The following is a 21493-nucleotide window of genomic DNA, read 5'->3' as shown; positions in this document are numbered from 1 at the left end:
ATTTAAAAAATTAAAAGTGCATAGGCTAACAATAACAGGTGGACAGTATCTATATTTTTCTTCAAAGCAAACGAAGATTATCAAATGGTTATCGAGAGATTTAGAATAGGGGGACGCAAGCACTGAGGCAAACTAGCGCTTGAGGTCCCGACGATTGCGTCCCGCTAATCTAAAACACTAACGGGATTTGCAATGAGCGCAGTGATCTTGCATGCGAAATTATTGTGTAGTAAGTAATTTTACATTTGTCTTTCTTTACCATTAACTGCTGAACCGGTACATGACAATAAAATGAAATGCTGGCTCATATGCTGCACAAGACACTAGTAGGGCGGAACATTTGCCATTCCTGCTGTCCCACCGATTCCAACATGCAGTAGTTGTAGGCGAAGATTGAATGTTCGCTGTGTCAGTGGACCTTGTACCAACCTCTAATGAAAGAACAAAATGTCTGCTATATAGACATTAGTCCATTAGCTACATGTGTAGTTTGTTAGCGTTTCTTTGTGAGCGCTGTGAAGCGGAACACAGAAATTTGCATTTAAGAAACCAGAGTGATTCAGTCTGTGTGCTCAACACAAGATTGTTCCAAACCATCGAACGTGTAGTGACAAATGGGTGCGCGTTCATATGCACCATGCAAATCCATATATTACAAGTAATCTATCACGCATTCTCGTGTTGCTTACAGTTGCACAAACCTTACTTCACCATTCTCTGTGGAGTAAAATAACCTTATAAACCACAGATACTTGTTCGCTCTACTAGCATGTATTAGCCCCCAAGATCTTCTGCATTCCTACAAACATAGTACTATAGCATACCTGTCCCCAATCATCTTTTTCCTTCCCACCGAAATGACCCTGGCGTATATTTGTTACCAAAATGTGCTTTAAAGCATACGTACTTATTATTCTTTAACGTTTGCTATGTAGAGTTAGATCTTCAGCCTTGCTCGTGTGGTATTTCATGTGTACTAACCCACTATGATATTTTTAATGCAATGACAAAATTATATGGTCAAGCCATACCATTAGTGCGACTGAGGTGTTGCTTTCCCAAGGAGTCTCCCTGCCAGCTTCCCAATTTCGTAAATGCTTAGACATGTTAAAATTAACTTCACAGCCTCTGCTGTAATACATAAAATAAACCGGGTTAAGCCAACAGTCCCTATATCATTCTCTTAATCACTTGAAATACTAACTAGCATATTGTGTGTGGTAATATTATATTCTGTTTTTATGTTTGGTGAAATGTGCAAATCATTTTTCTGACCTTTGCAACATGGCTGATGCTGTGTTTTTATAATAATTAAGTATAACTTTGCCTAATGCAATTGATGTGAGAACAATAACTAGCTTCACACTAGCACTGCACACGTACCCTCAGAGCAGACTGTAGACATGCCTGTATAGATACTTTAGGCTGTCCACAATCAGCATAGTATTGAAATCCAGCTGAGCAGGGTCCAAGTTCAAGTGTATCAAATAAATGTTTGTTCCATCGAATGGTTTCATACCTGCCTGCCATAAAATAATGAATTCACAATACATGTGGGGCACGACACCGTTGCACGCAGGATGCTCATCGCTTTCCTAACCTTCCAGATGCTGGTGTACTGGCCTTGTGCTGGTAGATGCCCTACCCCGGAACCCCTTCTGCAAACCGGATCACCTTCCCTGAAGCCGCCCCAACCCTGGGCTACCCGTCCGCCTCTCGTCACCGAAGCCGTGAAGACGAGTCCAGTTTCAGCGGCAGAAGTTTCTTTTGCCTGGCAACACCCTACGAAGGCGACGTCACCAGTCACATGGTCAAGCCAAGCCGTATATAATCGGCGTGGCAAAGCTGATCAGCTGGGGCACGACACCGTTGCACGCAGGATGCTCATCGCTTTCCTAACCTTCCAGGTTAGTTACTTACAAAATACTAAGGAATTTCGTAGCGACAATCGTTGTGTCTTCGCGGTGTCGTGCCCCTGCGACTTGAAATGGTGTAGAGTTGTGCGTCTGTACTATGAAACTGTTGCCTTTGCGTTCTGTCCGATCTAATCCTCTTGCTCTCCGGAGATGTTAACTAAACCCAGGTCCCGACAGAGACACAGTTTCTTCCCTTTCCCTGACGATCAAAGAACTAAAAGAAATAATTTCAGAAATACGTACCAATATAAATGAGCTCAGAGAAGCCAACGTTCTCAAAGACAACACAATTGCTGCACTGACAAAACGTATTTCTGTGCTAGAAAACGACCATCAGGACGAAGTAATTGCGACTCGACAGAATGATGCCATCAAAGAGATAGCGCTGCTAAAAGCCGAGAGCACTGACACAAACAACAGGATGCGCCGTAATAACTTGCTTTTCCTCGGACTGGAAGACAATGAAAAAGAAACATGGAAAGAGTCTGAAGAAAAAATAATCAATTTCTGCGCTAGCCAGCTGGAACTGCATCTAGAACCAAGCGCTATTGAACGTGCTCATCGCATAGGCAAATACCGTCCTGAAAGAAAGCGCGCGATAATTGTCAAGTTAACTCACTTCAAATCAAAGGAAAACATTCTGGCCTGTGGGCGGAAACTAAAGGCAACAAACTTCGCTATACGTGAAGATTTCGCTCCTGCTACTCGCATCGCACGTTCTAAATTGTTAGGTTTCATACGACCACAAAAATGTGCGTTCAAACTACACGTAGACAAGTTGCTAGTGAACAATAAGCGCTATCACTACGACCCTACTTCTGACAGTGTGATTGAGGCTACGAGACCATTCACAAAGGTGCATGGAAACAGCGCATCCCAAATAAGTCACGAAAACGTGCAATGACGGACAACGAAGCCTACCACTTCAACCTCACCCCGCAGTCGTCCCTCATCTTTACCTCTCCTTAACATAGCCTTCACTAACATGCGCAGTTTGCTACCCAAACGCGAACAACTTCGCAGCTTCACTCACGACATCGATGCCGACATCATAGTACTAACTGAAACGTGGCTAAACGGAGACGTAAGAGATAGCGAAATTTTCCCTCCTAATTCCGGCTATGCTCAGTATTGCCATGATCGGAGCGACCGGAGAGGTGGGGGTGTTTTATTAGCTATCAGAAACACCTTCTCATCTTCCCTGATCAGTCGGGATGATAATCTCGAACTATTGTGGACTTGCTCTTACAACGGTGCTGGAAAGACAATTTTTGGCGTGTGCTACAGGCCGCCGGACAGCCATCCGTCATTCTGCGATTCACTCCGTAAAGCACTAACCGACATCACTGACAAATTCCCTAACGCACCTATTCACCTCTTTGGCGATTTCAATTACCCTAACATTAACTGGCCTCTGCTTTCTGTAACCAACAGGTCACCGTTATCCGAAGCTAAACAATTTATTGATCTTATGCTAGACTTGAACCTACATCAGGTAATATCATGTCCTACAAGAGGGGATAACACCCTTGACCTTATGCTCACATCTTGCCCCGATAGCTCAAGTAGCGTTACCACACTACCCGGTCTGAGCGATCACAACCTCATCCATATCTGCATGACAATAGCGCTTAAGAAAAAGTCACCCACAAGAAAAATAATAAAAGATTACAAAAGGGCGGACTTCGACACCATAAATAACGAACTCCACAATTTTTTTAATGATTTTCAGCAGTCTTACTTATCAAGAACTGTCGATAGCAACTGGCAACATTATAAGAATGTATTGCTCAACCTGGAAGCTAGATATATACCAACAGTTCTCGTGAAATCCGAATCTAACAATGAATGGTTTAATAAACGACTGAAAGCTCTCCTTGCTAAAAAGAAAAGGCTTTACCGAAAAGCCAAACTAACAAATGACTCAGAAACATGGGAAAAATACGAACTGTGCGCTAACCAATATATTCAGGAACTGACGATAGCCAAAGATAACTTCTTTAATCATGACCGTCTGAAGATTCTACGATCAAACCCCAATAAATTCTGGCGCTTACTTTCAGTAAAGACAGATTCTAGACAGATTGAACTAACAGATCCGGATGGTAATCTCATTAATTCAGAGAAATGCGCGTCAGCTCTTAACGACTACTTCATCTCAGTTTTCTCCAACACTAATGACACTCTCATTGAACCAATACCACCACTCCCAGTAAACTTAATGCCAGACATCGAGATCAACCCTGATGGCATATGTAGCCTCATTAATTCACTCAAACTAACCACCTCAGCCGGGTGTGATGGAATTAACGCGAAAATACTAGTTAAAACCAGTAACATTTCTAGCCAGATACTACATCTAATATTTACGCAATCCTTAAAGACTGAAAGCTTGCCCGACAACTGGAAAAAGGCCCATGTCGTACCAATCTTCAAGACTGGCGACCGCTCCCGTGCTACAAATTATCGACCAATCTCTCTGACCAGCATTCCTTCTAAACTTCTAGAACATATAATCTCATCCAACCTAATGTCTCACCTGGAATCTATAAACTTCTTTTACCCTCACCAGCACGGCTTCAGAAAACTATTTTCATGCGAGACTCAACTCGCCGAGTTCACCCATGACATTCTACATTTCATGGACCTTCATTTGCAGATTGATGCCATTTTCTTGGATTACTCAAAAGCATTCGACCGCGTTTCCCACAATCACCTACTTCAAAAACTTGCATCTATCGGAATCCCAAATAGCTTGCTTACCTGGCTTGAACACTTCTTAAAAGGACGCACACAGTTTACCTCTGCAAATAACCATAATTCACCTCTTAGCAGCGTAACATCGGGTGGGCCACAGGGCGCTGGTTTATCGCCTCTACTTTTCCTCATCTACATCAATGACTTGCCTGCTAACATTAAGAACAAATTACGTCTTTTCGCGGATGACTGTGTCCTATATTCCCCAATCAAAGGCTCGATTGAAATCGCCGCTCTACAACAGGATCTCGATTCCATCGCAGTATGGTGCGAGAAATGGTACATGCCGCTTAACCTTACTAAATGCAAAGCTCTGTCATTCACCCGCAACCACAGCTTAACCAGTCACACCTACACAATAAATTCAGCTCCTGTCAATCATGCCCCGTCTTACAAATATCTCGGCGTTCACATGACATCGACACTATCATGGGCAACTCACATTGACACCATCTGTTCTAATGCTTCACGCACCCTTGGATACTTAAAACGCAACCTAAAAGCCGCATCACCAGAAATAAAAAAGCTAGCATATCTAACATTCCTACGTCCGCAGTTAGAATATGCGTCATCTATCTGGCACCCTTCCCAATCATATCTAACCTATGACATAGAAGCAATACAAAATCGCGCTGCTCGGTTTTTAACTTCCAATTACTCTCGTGATACCAGCATAACCGCACTAAAACGTTCACTTGAACTACCATCACTTGCTTCCCGCCGGATCACCTCTCGTCTCTGCTTGCTTCACACCTTTTATTACCATCCACACTCCAGGCATTCCCTGCTAAATCCACCCTTACGTACATCCTCTCGCTTAAGCCACAGTCGTCCCATAGCAAAAATTAACACCCGATCATCTGCCATGAACACTTCATTCTTTCCCGACGCTATAACCCTTTGGAACCATCTTCCAGAAGATATCGTGACATGTACTGACCGTAAAACGTTCCGAGAAATGTTAAATAACCGCACTGCTTAATTGCCGATTCCACCAACCCTTACTCTAACACGATGTTCCCTTCTTTTTCACAATTGTTCCTGAGTTGTATTTGTTTATTGTTGTTCTTTACTGTTCTGTACATTTCTTCTAACATTGTTACAAGGATTAAAGCCCTCCCTTATGTAATGCCTCCGGGCCTTTAAGGTGAAAATAAATGAAATGAAATATGGTGCAAGAACAGAATACACAAAACAACACAGTCACCTTCCCTTAGTAAAGTTGCTTTTTGCCACTATTGTATGCAACAAAGTAAGACATGCGAAAGCACCACTATGGCTTGCGTGCATCTTTGTGCATTGTTTAAGAAGTAGGGGCAGACGAATGTTATTTTTTTGAAACACGAATTGAATAAAAACAGTAAGCATCAATTATTGAATATTCATACGATGATATATATATTTGTAATAGTATTATTTAGTTCCATATATTTAGGCACAACATCTTAACCAAGTAGAGCAAAAAGAGAGCTAGTCATTGGGCACAAAAGACAAGTTTCATATGCAAAACTACTAATTGTTATATTAAAACATACAGCAATAGTCCATCAACAAATTTAGAGCCTCGTTACAAGGTTTTCACAGAAAGAATGGTTGCTCTGTGAAGATCTTTCAAAAACACGCAATATATTGTTGCAAAAAACACAAAATTCCTAAAAAAACACAATGAGGGGCCAACGTTTCGCGGACAAATGTAATGGGGCTCGTAGTGAGAAAAACTTAACCGACTTGTATTATAAATTATAAACCTGTCACATCAAGAGATGTGGGTCGACTGTTGCGCAAAAAAGAACATTAGAAAGTTTTGTTCGCAATATGGCTGAAAGATGCTTTCAACAACGTGCTTGCCTTTGCGTGGCTACATCGCTTGTACACCTGCAAGTGTCTGTCGCATATTTGTTGTTAAAGAACATTAATTCGTATATTGACACTAAAGCTTCCCTTGATAACAGGAAAAGAATAGTTGTGCTGTCATGTAGTATACATAACATTTAGAACATCAAGGTACTCTTTTTCATGTTATAAAAATAATCATGCGAGATAAGACTCCAAGAAACAGCATAACACTTTTTCACAATCCATAACCGATTGTCCGAATAAGCTTCCTATTTTATGTAGCAAAGTTGCATAGGGCAGATGGGATGTGGCATTTGCGATTCACAGATGTGTCATTGCGTCTGGTCTCAAGTATTATCCAACTGATCATTGTCGGAATAATGAAATAACAATCATCGACTCCTAGTATGACATCAGACCATTTTTATCTGAAAGTGGCTATCATTTAAAGTCAATTTTGCACCTGGCACCCTTGCACTGAGCCTCATGTTTATGGTACCAAATAGTGTACCCCATCTGTAAGTAACTCTTGCTTTAAGGTATGACAACTGTCATGTCATTTTTGCACCTGTAAAGTGAATAGTGTCATTCTGTCACTATTCACTTTACAACTATACAACTTGATCAGCATTGTAGTACCTTTCTTTGTACGTCTACACCGGCTTTCTGTCACAACACGCACTTCACATCCATGACAAATGCTGCACTCAGCAAAATATAGCTTTTGATTAAGTTTTCTTAACTGCTTTGATTCCACCAAACCCCAAGCAATGTTTGGATTATTGAGAGCACAACTTATTAGCATCCTTTGATTTAAGGCTTTTTTCTGCATGCAATTGATTTTAGGATTCTTGCTGTTTACGTCAAGGTCTAACAGAGAAAAGAGATGGCGAGTCAAAACTTGCAGTCGTGATACCAGTTACTACAGACATGGATTAACCTATAGGTCAAGTGGGCAGCAGTCCCATTCTTCGGACTACCAGGGGACCCTATGAGAAAAATGGTTCCTTGAATTGCAATTTATTTCTTCCATACAATGCAGAGTTAAACATATGAACAAGTGCATTTGGATCGCAAGCGCAAGGCTAGTTGGGATCCATAACAAAGCTACGTTGAGGAAGCAAAGCAAGTAAGACAGCATAGACACAGGTACTTAACAAACTAAACAACAATAAGCACTTCAAATCAGACAAAGCAGAGAACACAATAGAAAGAATCTTCAAAATGCAAAGGGCATAATTGACCTTTTACAACTAAAGGAAAATGCACGAGAAAAAAGAAGGCAAGCGCTGAATATATTAATAAAGATAGGAAAGGCGATCATGAAAATACAGTTTGAATTATCTCTGAATATTATCTCCATATTTACCATCTGTCGGCAGAAAGTTCCTCTCAACTACTCCAACACTTGAAATTCTCCTTTTATCGTATATATTAGGGGCGTTGGAACCAGAAAACTTTTTTTTGGCCATGGCATTTAGAGCGTCGCGATTCGGTGAAGTGCTTCGCAGTGAGTGGGTAGTTGGTAACGATGATTTCATTAACCAATACAAGAGTTTCAAGTTAAGTAATCAGGGGAACAGTAAAACGTTTACATTTTGAATAAGCAGCGTTGTGTTAGCATTATATTGTGAGAAAGTCGTAAAGCGGATGGCCCCGTATTGAAGTTTCATAGCTGGCTCAATGGAACCTACATGTAACAGGCTATGACAGATGGCTGTGGACCCGACTGAAATAAATTTTCCCAAGGGTTTCTGTATCAAAACGATTTTAGCACCTCAGCTGAATGTAACTAGCGTTGTTCAGTTTTTGTTTTCGCAAAGCTTATCAATGTGAGGTAAACAATGGAACCACTCATGTAATACAAACCCTTGACGGGTCCCTCAGTAATTTGGAAGAACCCTTCGCCAGGGACCTGTAGAAAAATTTCACAATACTATAAAAGTTGTAAATATATTCCAGAGAGTGTTCTACCACAAGACTTCTTTAAAATGGCATAATAGTAGCGGAATTGCAAGCAAAGCATATGTGGTATGAGGAGGGGACCTACTCTTCGTGGCCCACAGGCACGTCTCCTTTGCTCGGCCAGCACGCGAGGGACCTTTCTCTCTTGGATACTCCCAAATCAGAAACGGGGGTTTACTTCTTTCTCTCTTACAACACACCTGCCGCGCCTTTCTTCTTTCTTATTGATTTCATTACAATGATGTAATACACACCTCTTATAACGCAAGTGGACATGTGATGAGATTCTTGACATGATGACAGATAATTAACGTAAGGAAATGGATTGTTGCAGTGGAGCAATACGCTTACTAATGCTCTTTCGTCAATTTCACACCATACGTGTCTCATGTACACTAGCTTTTCATCGTTGTTTGGCACAAGCTACGTGGTGACAGTGACAAAAGGTTCACTGGAAATGTGCCAATTAGACACTGGTGAACGTCTGGTGGCAACAGTCTTATTTCTACTTGATGATAACGGTATATCAATTGATCGCTATCCTAGCCAGTCCTACGACAATGCCTGAACATGACTACAGCGTCATAAACTATAAGCATGGCAGGAAAATATAAGGGCCTGCAGGTGCACATAGAGAACTCACTGGCCATGCATGCACGATGCTTCGATCGCTTTTTAAACCTTGTAGGTGCTTGAAGGGCCGATAATTGAGTCGAGGTAGTCAACCTTTTTATTCCATGTGAAAAGTATGTGTTCTCTTCCGCGTCGCGAAATTACTGAAACTAATTTTTCAACAGCTTCGAACACAAAAAGCATTTGTTTTCTTAAATGTTTGTCTAATATAAGGTAATTTCTACATGCTGAGTCGTGAAAAGAAATGGTTACAAACTTCCGACGCATAGAAGATTCCAAAATGGTGCAGTCTGGGCACGTTGGTATTACATTTTCAAACGGTCTAAGCGCAGAGCTAACATGGCCAAAAGAATACCATGAGAAGCCAACAAACACTGACACCAACACTGGCCAAAAGAAGGCACACATGCACACGCACAGAGGAGCTTGGCATTCATATGCATGACGATTGTCTTTGTACCCTGGCTCAAGACATAGACACGATTAAAACCTGCGTCGAGGCAAAATAAACCTAAAAAAACTGCCACAGTTAAATACCTTTTAGGGTAGCTTTGTTAAACATGGTTTGCGAGCTGTCTGCAAGACCATGCATTGTTACTTCAGAAACCTGGTCTAGGCCTTTCAACAGTTCTTGCCTTGCTTGACACTGGAGACGCCTTCGTCGGCTCTCGCCTCCCGAAGTACAAAATTCTTGAGCATGGGTCAACGCCACTCAGTCTCTATAAGCGCTATCAGCCCTTTACGAGAAATTTCTTTTTGTCAGTTCTCAAGCAGGCCTCTGATCAAAGTGCAGAGCTCATCAACCAGGTGAAAGAGTCATTGCCTGTAAGAAAAGTGCGAAGCTCATCAGCCAGACCAAAGTGTTAGTCGAAATGTAAAGAGTTGATCTTTTCTTGACAATTTCTGCTCAGGTCGCACACCTATGCAAGATAGTAATCTGGCTTCGTCTAGCTTACTGATGGCAATGGTAATTTAAACGAGTCTTCATTGGTGGCTGCGCACGCGCCACATTGCATCACTTAGCGACATTCTGAAAAAAAATAACTAAGATTGTTTCCTCATGGACAATGTCCATGGCAAAGGGAAAATGTGTAGTTTGTTACTTTATGTTCAAAATTCGCGCCCGACCTCATTTCCAAGTAATTACAGAATCATGTATATTTTCAAGGCATTTGAAGGGCCCTTGAATCTTTGTTTTCATATTCAAAGGTTTTTAAGATTTACTAGAGGTGTACTAATTACGATTTATGGGTGAAATCCTCATGTAATATGCCGAGAATGCACGTTTATATGACGGCCTTATTATTTGTAATGCACATGCGGGACACAGCACGAAAAAAGATGCAGTTTTGTGGACGTTCGAATACTGAATTTCAGAGTTAGAGTTAGATTATTTATTTTTCTGGAATTTTTTTCTTCAAGAAACGTACAGAAGTTAAAAGTATGGCAATACCTTGCAGTAGCCTCTGTACCGGTTACACATAAACATAAAACATATCTAGTAAAAAAGTTCACAGCATGTGGCAATTCTCATCTATATAACAAAAAATGGTATATTCACAATGTACTCTTAAAATGTGTACGCTACGCAAAAATATAACTACGACAGCTTCGTATGTAGAGTGCTATAATCAAATTAACAGTATGTCTTGCTGACAATATAAAGAAAAATACCTAAAATACAAATAATTTTTTTTGTTTAAGTGAATAAAGTAAAACTGGATGCATTGGTTAATAATGCTTTCTTTAGCTGTTTGTTAAAGAGGTTTCGACTAACGTCGAAGCCCAAATCTCTTTCTAGTTTATTAAGAAGTGGTGTTTTTTGATATATCATAAATTGTTTTCCATAGCTAGTCCATGTTACTGGCATGCGTCGTTCTTGTTCTCTAAAGTAGTAAGATGATTGGTCAATGCGCTTATTTATGTATAATTTTTAATGATGCACCAATTGTAGTAGCTTGTAATAAAATATTTGTTCAGCTCTTCACACGTCATGTATTAAAAAAAGGTGGTGCTTTGAGATCCCGTGGGTTCCCTTTATAACGTTCGTAACAGCGTAATAGTTTTCTGACAATGAATAACCTTTATCACAATTATTATAAATTGATGTTCGCATCCCAGTATTCTTAAGGTTCACGAATTTCTGTGATGACATAGTACGTTATTAAGCGTTGTGTTCTAAAAGCACAAAGGGATCATTACGAGATAACAAGTAGTTTTTGTGTATGCATAGGACTCTTCACAGAGTGCAAATGATCGCTATACATCCTGTTAAGTATGACAACCAAAGTGTCGCAGCCTGCTCCACTACGCAAGTTCTCACGTGTTATGTCTATGTTATGCCCGCTTAGATGAAACTTTACGGTACCTTTACTGCAATTTGTCGCTTAGTTGGGTGCAGTTGATATTTTGAAATATTAAAAAGGTATTAAAAAAACTTTCGCCTTTACAAATAATGAGAACAGAATAGACTAGGGCACGATTCGATTCAATATTCCAAAGTTTGGAATGTTCGCACATCCCTGTGAACTATTGACAGCTTCAAATATTGGTTTCGACGCTTGCCTACACACAACATGCTCCGCCTCCACAAAAAATATATTATATTGACCACACCATTTTTGAGAGTCCTTATATTTTTGCGTGAATAGCGCAAGTTTGCCAAGAATCAAAAGGAAGCGTCTAGTTTTCAGACATAATATGCTCATCAGGTCGTGCCACTAGTGTCGATGGTCGCGAACAGTGTGCACCAAGAAACAAGTGGTTTAAGTCCTTGAGTATGCGAGGCGCTCACATCTCCCAAAATAAATGTGCACCCTTCGAATGGCGTAGAAATCCAATTCAGGATTTCTGTGATCACATCAATGTCCACGCGACAAAAACAAAGAGTGCCCAAAATTTGCGTTTGCTTCAACAGTGCTATACACGTGTCCACTTTTCACGACAGCGATTACGAACGCATGTAACTTTCAAGGTGTTCGCGGCGTTCCCTCGCCGATCATAAATATCTTCATATTACAGAAATAACTTCTGAAAGAATATACGCGTGAAAGCGGCCGAAAGGGCCAGATCCAAAACAAGACCGGCAGCGCTTATGCGCGGTTCACTTCCGCGGATACACACGTTGAACGTACGCATCACAGTACACGTACAAATCGTAAAAACAAGAACACTAAGACTCAAATAGTTTGTAGGTGTTCGCCGTCACCAAGACGCATCGTAGTCCCCAGAAGAGCTCACATGAAGCAAGATACAAAGAGAGCATCACGAATGATGGCGATGACACCACAATAAAGCTCATCGCTAGAGATCACATCATCACTGCTTAAACACAAGCCAGCACTGCACAATGCGCGAACATTCAAGTACGATCCTCGCAGCGATGAAACGCGCACGCACAATACTGACGAACAGCATACGCTGAGGTGGACGATGGCACGGCTTTCATTCTGGCGTGTACTGAAGATGTGTCATGCTTACAGTGCACGTGTATATAAAGGCATTCGAGTCTTTAATGCACAAACGAAAAGCTGCACAAAACACACAAAAACACACTGCTTCGTACCCTCGCGTAAACACAACACATTTCCGTTTGCTGCTGTTGGCAACTGCACGCACTGAAGAGGTCAGGAAGGGCATAGCGGCTTGCAGGGTTCGACGATGATGTTTGCGAATGCTACTGGATAACCGCTGCAGTATTCACAAAAACCATAAAAAACCAGATGCCGCTGCAGCCTAGGGGCCTGGGCCTCGCGATCCACTTCGCTTCGAACCAGTGCCCCCTGTTTTTGAGGTCGCCGCACACATTCGAAAGTTCATGATCGCCGCCCGTAACTTTATCATGGTCTTGAAGCCCGAAACAAAGCGGAAGAAGCAAGAACAGACGACACCAGCAAATTGAGCTGGTCAGTCGTAGTAGCCAATCGCGAATCGGGAAGGTCCGGCAATACTAGTAACGATAGGGGCAAGTACGAACACATACAGGAACATGTGAAGGAATATCGAACGGAAAACCAGGTACTCAGACAGGAGCTAGAAAAAAAAAACAAAATAACAAAACAACGAATCAGCCAAAAAATTGACGAACTACAGAAAACCCCTATTGAAATACCAAAATGCAGACACAATCGTCGCCCCCGTCAGCCGCCTTCCCCTGCGTCTCCACCCCATACACTGAAGCCATGCAGGAGGAAGTGGATATGTTAGCAGATGTAGCACACCCACTGGGAGTGGGATGTGGGATGGGATGTAGCACACCCACCCCATACACTCCCCCGCTCTTGTCCCCTCGTCTTGAGAAGGCGCTCACAGATGTCGGACGACAGCGCTCATTACCTATGAAGTCTCTCCCTTTTTAACCAGCCGCCACCGACGACGAATGCACGTGACGTCATTGCACTGACCCTTTAACACTAACATGCCGAGGATGACGCGGCCGCCTTTCACGAAGACAGGTCCTTCTATCGAAACGTTGGCCAGCCTTTCTGAGGCACCTTATCCCTGTTTACAAAGTTTATACCACAGTGTGCTGTTCCATCTGTCAGCCCCTTTCTTGATTTTAGAGTTCAGCAAAGCTTTTGATATAGTTCCGCATGACCAACTAATGTAAAAACTGAGACATATTGGAGTTCAGAAAATTTGGTCATATGGATAACTAACTATTTAAGAAATCACTACCAATTTGTAGCAGTTAATGAGCGCCAATCAGGCTGTCTTCCGGTCGGCTCCTGGGTCCCTCAAAGGAGTCTGCTAGGACCATCATTGTTTTTAGTATACAATACGATATTATCACTGGTTTCAATTCTAACGTGCAAGTGAGATTGTCTGCAGGTGATTGCGTGCTTTGTCAAGAAATCACTTCAACTAACGATAAGAACCACGTTAACACCGCTCTTTCTAAGATTTTTGAATTCTGTGAAACGTGGGATGTGCTGCTTGATACTGATAAGACCGTCTGTCTCGCTTCTCTCGCTAAAAAGCACCACTCTCGGTTATGTACTGGCCAGGTTCGTCAACACTGCAGGAAGAGACTCAATAAGAGTACTTAGGTATTACACCTGCTACTACTTTATTCTGTAATTTACACATAAATAACATTTGCTCTGTTGTGTTATGTAAACTGTATTTTTAAGGCTTAAGCTTATATATTCACGGGCGAGCGTAAGATTGCTTGCATACAATACACTATTTATACTGAAACTTGAATATGCATGCTTTGTTTGGCACCCGTTTACTAAACACACTATTACCCGTCTCGAAAAGGTAGAGAGGCTAGCTGTAAGACTAATTTACTCAAAATGTTCTCCGTATGCCTCATCCTCTGAAATAATGCATGCTAATGGCATTCCATGACAATGAAGGAATACTTTACGTTTGCAATTTACTTTCTTGCTTTGGAATCGGGTCCTAGCAATTAACCCATCACCCTATTTGTCGTCTTCAACATCAGGGCATACTCGCCACCATCATCCTAATTGACTGACACCGTATTTTGCAGGAAAAAGTTTATTTAAGTTTTCATTTTTTCTTATACTGTAACCGACTGGAATGATTCTTTATGGGCTTTAATAAAACTTTCATACTTTTAAACCTAATTATGTATATATTTGCTTGGTTTATCTTTTTACACAACCTGCTCGGACTTCTACAAGGTTTCCAGTATCGAATAAGTACAACAAAAGTACTTCTTTTCAACATTCGTATAATTATTATACCACCAGCTAGTTTGGCCGATGCAAGCAGGTCCGCACTTGAGCGGGAACTAGAAAACTGTGAGAAAGCACTGCCCAAAGTCTTTCGCCTGACACTCATTCGCTAATCTTAAGGCATAATCTGGGTAGCTTTGGAGGCGCAGAATAAGCTCTCGTGACTGCAGATTAAGTGGGCGCCTTCATGATTTTGTGGGCCACCCTGTGTTTATATTACACGGGACGACAGAGTACATGAGCGTAATTTTGGGCAATAAGTCCTCTGTAACAACTTAGATGAGGGCCAAGAAAAAACGCTGTGGCAACAGTAGAAGGAAATAAAAAAGATCGCATTTTGTGGCCACACACTTTATTCAGTGGAGAGAGCACATATATTGAAACTGATACAGTGATCAGTTCGTTGATGTTTTAATGTGATGAACCGAATGGAAACAAAGACGTGATTGCCCATGGGAAGAATGTCCTACACTGGTGTTTCCTTGTAAAGCAAATATCAGCCAGTGTAAAACGGGTGCGGCAATCATCCAGAAGCCCATGGGCGAGCCATAGGCCCGTTATTATTGAGTGCCTTCCAAGGTGTTAGACAATACCGCTTGGTAAAGCGTTGATAGTTGCTTATGTAGGTGTGTAATGTAAACATATTGCTTTGAGGAAACACGTGTGACATGTTCTTTAGAATGATAGCACCGCATATGCCTGTGCCTATTTAAGGTGTTTTTTATTTCGTGGTATATTTTTCCCATGAATGTAAGAGCAGTGGCTCCTACCGAAATCGACGTGAATACTTCTATACAATGTGTGACAAATTCAGTCTCGTTCCCCTAAATTAACTGAAAAGTAGAAAATATTTAATGGCCCACAGAGTGGATTTGATAAAAGCAGTGACCTCCAGTATATTCCCAAGAAGAAATGTTTCATCAGCCACTAGCTCTAGTTGTGTCAAAACGAACATGATACGCAATTGTGCCCGTGGATTTTATTCGCTAAAAATACATATACAGGATGGATACTTCATGTACGCTGCCACATAATTGCTGCCCTCTTTAGGCGTTCAACAAAAGCAGCTCTCTCAGTGCACCTGTTTCGGAAACAAAGATGGTGAAGTGAAAGATCTACAATTGAGCTATCACATTGGCTTGCGCAGTTCAAGCGCGAGCTTCAGCGCAGTTAACGCTTATGAACTTTAACACAAACTTGCACTTAAAGCGCACTTACCAAGCCGTATTTTGTCCAAGGCTGTCCGCACAAGGAATGTATGTTTTGCTGCAAATTGCGGATAAAATCAGGAAATAACTGAGATACACGCTTGCTCGATTCACGCGATGTACCATTTCATAGTTACAATGAACAAGAGCATAACTACCGATCCGTCTTCGATAAAGCAAAACTATAAGTCCCATTCAAACATGATGTTGTAGTGCATATTAATAAGAGCTACGCTACATTTTACGTCAAAGAAATTGAGGCGATGAAATTATACTAACCATCTCCCTTGCTTCTTTATGAGTCACTTCATCCAGAATTGTGACCCATGTCTTCGCTGAATACATGCATTTAAGCAGCAAAAAAAGGAAAACCAGATAATTTCAATTCAAAGGCAATAGGAGCAAAAACCACGACTCATATTTGAGACGGATCATTGCGGGAGATTGCTGAATAATTTTAACCATCTGAGCTTCTTTAACTTGCATCTTCATCGAGGTACACGAGCGTTCTTGCATTTTTCGTCCATCGAAATGTGGCCCCCGCAGCCGGGGTTCGACCCACCCCCACGATTTCGGCATCGCTACGCCAAAGCCACTAAACTACCGGGGTGTACTCCAATTTCAAAGGAGCCAGTGCTTAAGGGCACTTTATACAACAGGTTACCGCATAAGAGGTAAGTAGCGTATTCGAGGACATGTGCAAGTCCTGGAGACAGAAGATGAAAACTTTAGCTAGAGGCACTTTCAGAAACTTTATTGTAAGGTGGGAACTAAGTCGGAAAATGTTTAGTGCGTGCATGAGGAAAAGAAACGCAGTTTTGTCAGTAATAGCCTGGCATATATACTTTTCTTCAAATAACCAAGTAGTGTAGAGCAGAAAAAAGCATTAGTTTTCACCTCAGATAGGTAATTAACTTTTAGCTGCCCGTATACATTACTTACCGACGGTGGATTTAAGCAAGGTTTGAGTAAGGGCTAGTTGGTATTGCATGGTATCAATCGTCACTTTCAGCGCATACATAGACGAGGGGCAAAAAAGGACGATGAAGATAAGCGGTGACTTCCAACTGATTTTTATTATGAGAAACATACATATATATACTGGGACGCCAAGACAAAAGCGCCCCTTACAAAGCAACAACCCGACATGAGTATGCATTCAAAATTCATGACCTAAGATGAATGAGAGCGCATGTGCGACCTCAGAAAAACCAGTTCTTTGTCTGTTACTGCAATTTATGGCTTGCTAACTAAGTCATTATCGGCAATCGCTGCTGCTTCGATGATAAGTCTGGTGCGTTCATTAGAATGCCTAGCTAAGATAGTTGTTTCTTCGAAAAGCGGGATACAGCCGCATTGTGCGCAATGAAAACCTAGAAACCCTTCGCGCCCTTTGTGCACTTTATTGTTGTGTTCTTGTAACCTGACGTTAAGACATCTACCTGTCTGCCCTACATAAGACCGGCCGCATTTCAGAGGTATCTTATACACAACACCTTCGGAACAAACAGTATACTTTTTTCTATGAATAATACTGCAAATCCTACGCTCCTTAGCAACAGGATTGGTTCTGACATAAAGCTGGGCAAGTTTTTTTGGATCAGAGAATACAACGTCGATACCTGCTCTTTGTACTATTTTTTAAGTTGATGTAAATGCCAGTCACGACGCTGGCTCCGTTAAGTATAAAAGCCACGCCGCAGCTTCATCGCTTCAGTGGGCAAGGCAGCAACAATACTGGCCAGGTGTTCAAACGTTGTCTCTTCTTCACGCACGTATGCTACCTTAAGAACGCTTATTGTATGCGATCTGACAACCGCTTCTTATTGCTGATGCCTTGCCCACCCGAATATCTTGCTACATGTATATCTGTATGAGTAGCCTCCTACTGAGTGGTGATATTGAAACAAACCCGGGCCTTACAAAACGCTCCGCCACTCAAACGGATGATTCTGGCTCTAGGGTATCCGAAATGTTCGCTCAGCTTCTTGCCGGGCAAACTAAGATAACAAAGGATATAGCCGACATGCGAAAATCTATCGACGCTCAATTTGGGGCCATTGAAATACGCATAGTTGATCTTGAGCAGCAGGCACCCTCGTTTAGCGCAGCACACTACGATAACCAACAGAGCCAGATTCAAAAAATGTCATCCACTATTAACACACTTTCTTCCCAAAATGATGATTTAGAATATCGTTCGCGTCGCAACAACCTTACTCTTTATGGTTTAACAGGATCTGAGCATGACACTAATGAATCACTGCAATCGCAAATTATTCATTTTTTTACTGACGTACTAAAGCTTGATTATCCTCAAGTAGAGCGATTGCATAGGCTTGGTAGACCCAGAGGTGAGAGACCTCGCCCCGTCATTATGAAGCTCCTAGATTTTCGGGAAAAGATTAGCGCTCTAAAGAATGACTTTAAACTAAAAGGGTCCCAGTGGTGCATATCCGAAGATTTTCTTCGAATGTGCGCTGCATCCATAAAAAAACATTCCGTAACAATGGTGCAGTGCTACACCTCAGGTACGACCATGCGTTTGTTCATAATCAGCTGTACAAATGGGATGTTTGCAACTATCTTGCTCGGGATGGTATCACTCACCATCATTTGCCGCTCTCCCAGGCGAACAATGCTTGACTTAACAATGACATGCAGGATAACCTTTGTATATTAAATCTTAACGCAAGAAGCATATGTAACAAATATTCAAGCTTTTCATCTTTGGTGGCATCACATTCCCTGGGTGTTATCGGCGTTACTGAGACCTGGTTACATAGCGACATCTATGACTGCGAGATAACCCCCCAGGATGTAACATCTTAAGAGTAGACAGTAAAGCGGGCTAATGTGGAGGCGTTGCTTTGTTTTTGCATTCTTACCTACAGTTATCTGAACTACAATCCCCACTTGAACTCGAGACGATCTGGTGTAAGGTGCGCATTAATAAAACAATTCTAATCATTGGTGTGTTTTATCGACCTCCCAAAGATGCCTGAAATGAAACAACGATCCTTAACGCGTTCATCCAAGAGCGCGGTGTTAGCTCTTCAAATTTAACCTGCATGGGGCACTTCAATGTACCTAACGTTTTGTGGGCTTCACTATCGGTAACTGGTGATAACGTCTCTCTTTCTACAATGTTGCTTGAATTTTCACTATCCCTTGGATTGAAACAAATTATATCTGATCCTACTAGAGAGTCCGCCATACCATTTTGATCTTCCTAAATGCATCGCTCTTTACAAGTGGCTTTGAGTGTGAGATTACCGACGGTATTTGCGATCACGAAGCTGTTATTGCTACCATTAATCTTTCAGTTTCAAGGCGCCACTATGAATATACCAGTTTTTACGATTATAATTGTGCAAATGATACGTCCATACTTGATACATTAAGCATTTCATTCGACAGATTATCCCGGTTATGCACTACCAGTGATATCAATACTATAGTATCCCATTTTCAAAACATTGTTCATATTTGCATAGAGCGCTATGTGCCATTAAAAAGAAAAAATAAAAATGTTGACCTTTCTTGGATGACAAGGGAAATACAGCATTTGAAGCGTCGAGTAGCCAGAGCACGTCGGAAGCGCCACAAGAATGCCGAAACAAATGACCAGTTTCGCTTTATGAAGGAAGAACTCCGTCAAAAAATTGATGCAGCTAAGAACTTTTATTATCAGTTCACTCTACCTAATTGAATTAAAAATAATCCATGAAAATTTTGGAGCTCAATTTCGCCTATGAAAAACACCACCAAGACATTTCTTTCATATGATTCCGAAATAAGTGATCCTGGAGCTATTGCTAAAGCATTCAATTAATATTTTTAGCCTGTATTTACAAAGGGCAATGGCGTAACTTCTCCCTGCTCCACGACAGCCAACATGTCGTGTGCAATCAACAACGTTACAATATATAAGCAAGGAGTCCTGAACCTTACTTTAAATCTTGACACCAAAAAATGCTGCACCAGACAATGTAAACAATGTGTTCCTTTATTGTTATGCGCTCTGGACGGTTCAATACCTCACATCGATTTTTGAGAAATCAGTGTCTACTTGTACAGTTCCTTGTTCATGGAAACGGGCTAGAGTCATTACATTGTTCAAATCGGGGCAGAAACAATCTATTTTAAATTATAGACCCGTTTCTTTAACTTATCATGCATGTAAACGCCTTGAACACATAATTTATAAACACATTATCACTTTTCTCGAGCCTAATCACATTTTATGCAGCGCTTAGGATGGATTTCATAGTGGTTTTAGCACAGTGACTTAATTAACTGAATTTACACATGAAATCAGTTTTGCTCTTCAAGTAGATGGTCATCAAGGTCATCAAGTAGATGCGCTCTTCATTGATTTCTCCAAAGCATTTGATACTGTACCACATCCTAAACTATTACATAAACTAAGCCTTATCCTTAATAACCTTCTTCTCGTTGACTGGATCCCTAGTTTTTCTTTAGGATCGTTCACAGTATGTTTTTTATAATTCATTCAACTCTCCTCAGGCATCAGTATCTTCCAGAGTACCCCAAAGTTATATTTTAGGGTCATTACTTTTTTTCGCTGTATATTTACGACACTCCAAACTCTGTTTCAGTATAAATTTGGCTTTACGCTGACGACTGCGTTCTCTACAATGTCATTTGTACACCCAACGATCATAACACTATGAATCAATCTTCTATAAGTTTTTGTGAATGGTGTGAACTCTGGCAAATGAAGATTAACTTTAAAAAATACAGTCGCCATGTTCTTTCACACGCATGCTAATTGCTCATGTTTCAATTACTCCTATAAATTCAATTTTCTGCAGCGCGCATATGAATGTAAGTATTTAGGCCTCCTTTTCACTCCCAGGTTATCCTGGTCAGAGCATATTCTAACAACTTGCAACAAAGCGCTCAAAAAACTTGGTTACTTAACCCGAACCCTACGTGCTTCCCCCAAAGAAACTAAACTCATTACACACAAAACACTTGTAAGACCAATTCTTGAATATGCGGCTACCATAGGAACCCTTACAAAATTTCTAGCATCCACAAAATTGAATCTGTTCAGAAAAAGGAGGTTCGTTTCATATACCGCCGTAATGACAGAATGTTTTCACCGTCATCTCATCTGCATATGCTCGGTTTAACCCCTCTTCCCCACAATCGTCACATTAATTCTCTGAAACTTCTACACTCTCTATTTTACTCTCCACATTATGCTTTCCCTAACACATATCTGACCCGTGCAAAGCCCCTAATCACGAGAAACAGCAATGACTTAAACTTATCTGTCTTTTTTGCTCGCACTAACACATTTAAATACAGTTTTTTTCCTAGGACAATTCAACTCTGGAATGACCTGCCTGGTTCCATCCGTTGTTTACCACATAGAGAATTTGGGGATGCTATTGAGTTCTCCCCTTAGCCATGTTGCTCACATATGCTTCTTTTGTATGGT

This window comes from Dermacentor variabilis, chromosome 3, assembly GCF_050947875.1.
Source record: "Dermacentor variabilis isolate Ectoservices chromosome 3, ASM5094787v1, whole genome shotgun sequence".
Lineage (NCBI taxonomy): Eukaryota > Metazoa > Arthropoda > Arachnida > Ixodida > Ixodidae > Dermacentor > Dermacentor variabilis.
This window is presented reverse-complemented; position numbering follows the sequence as displayed.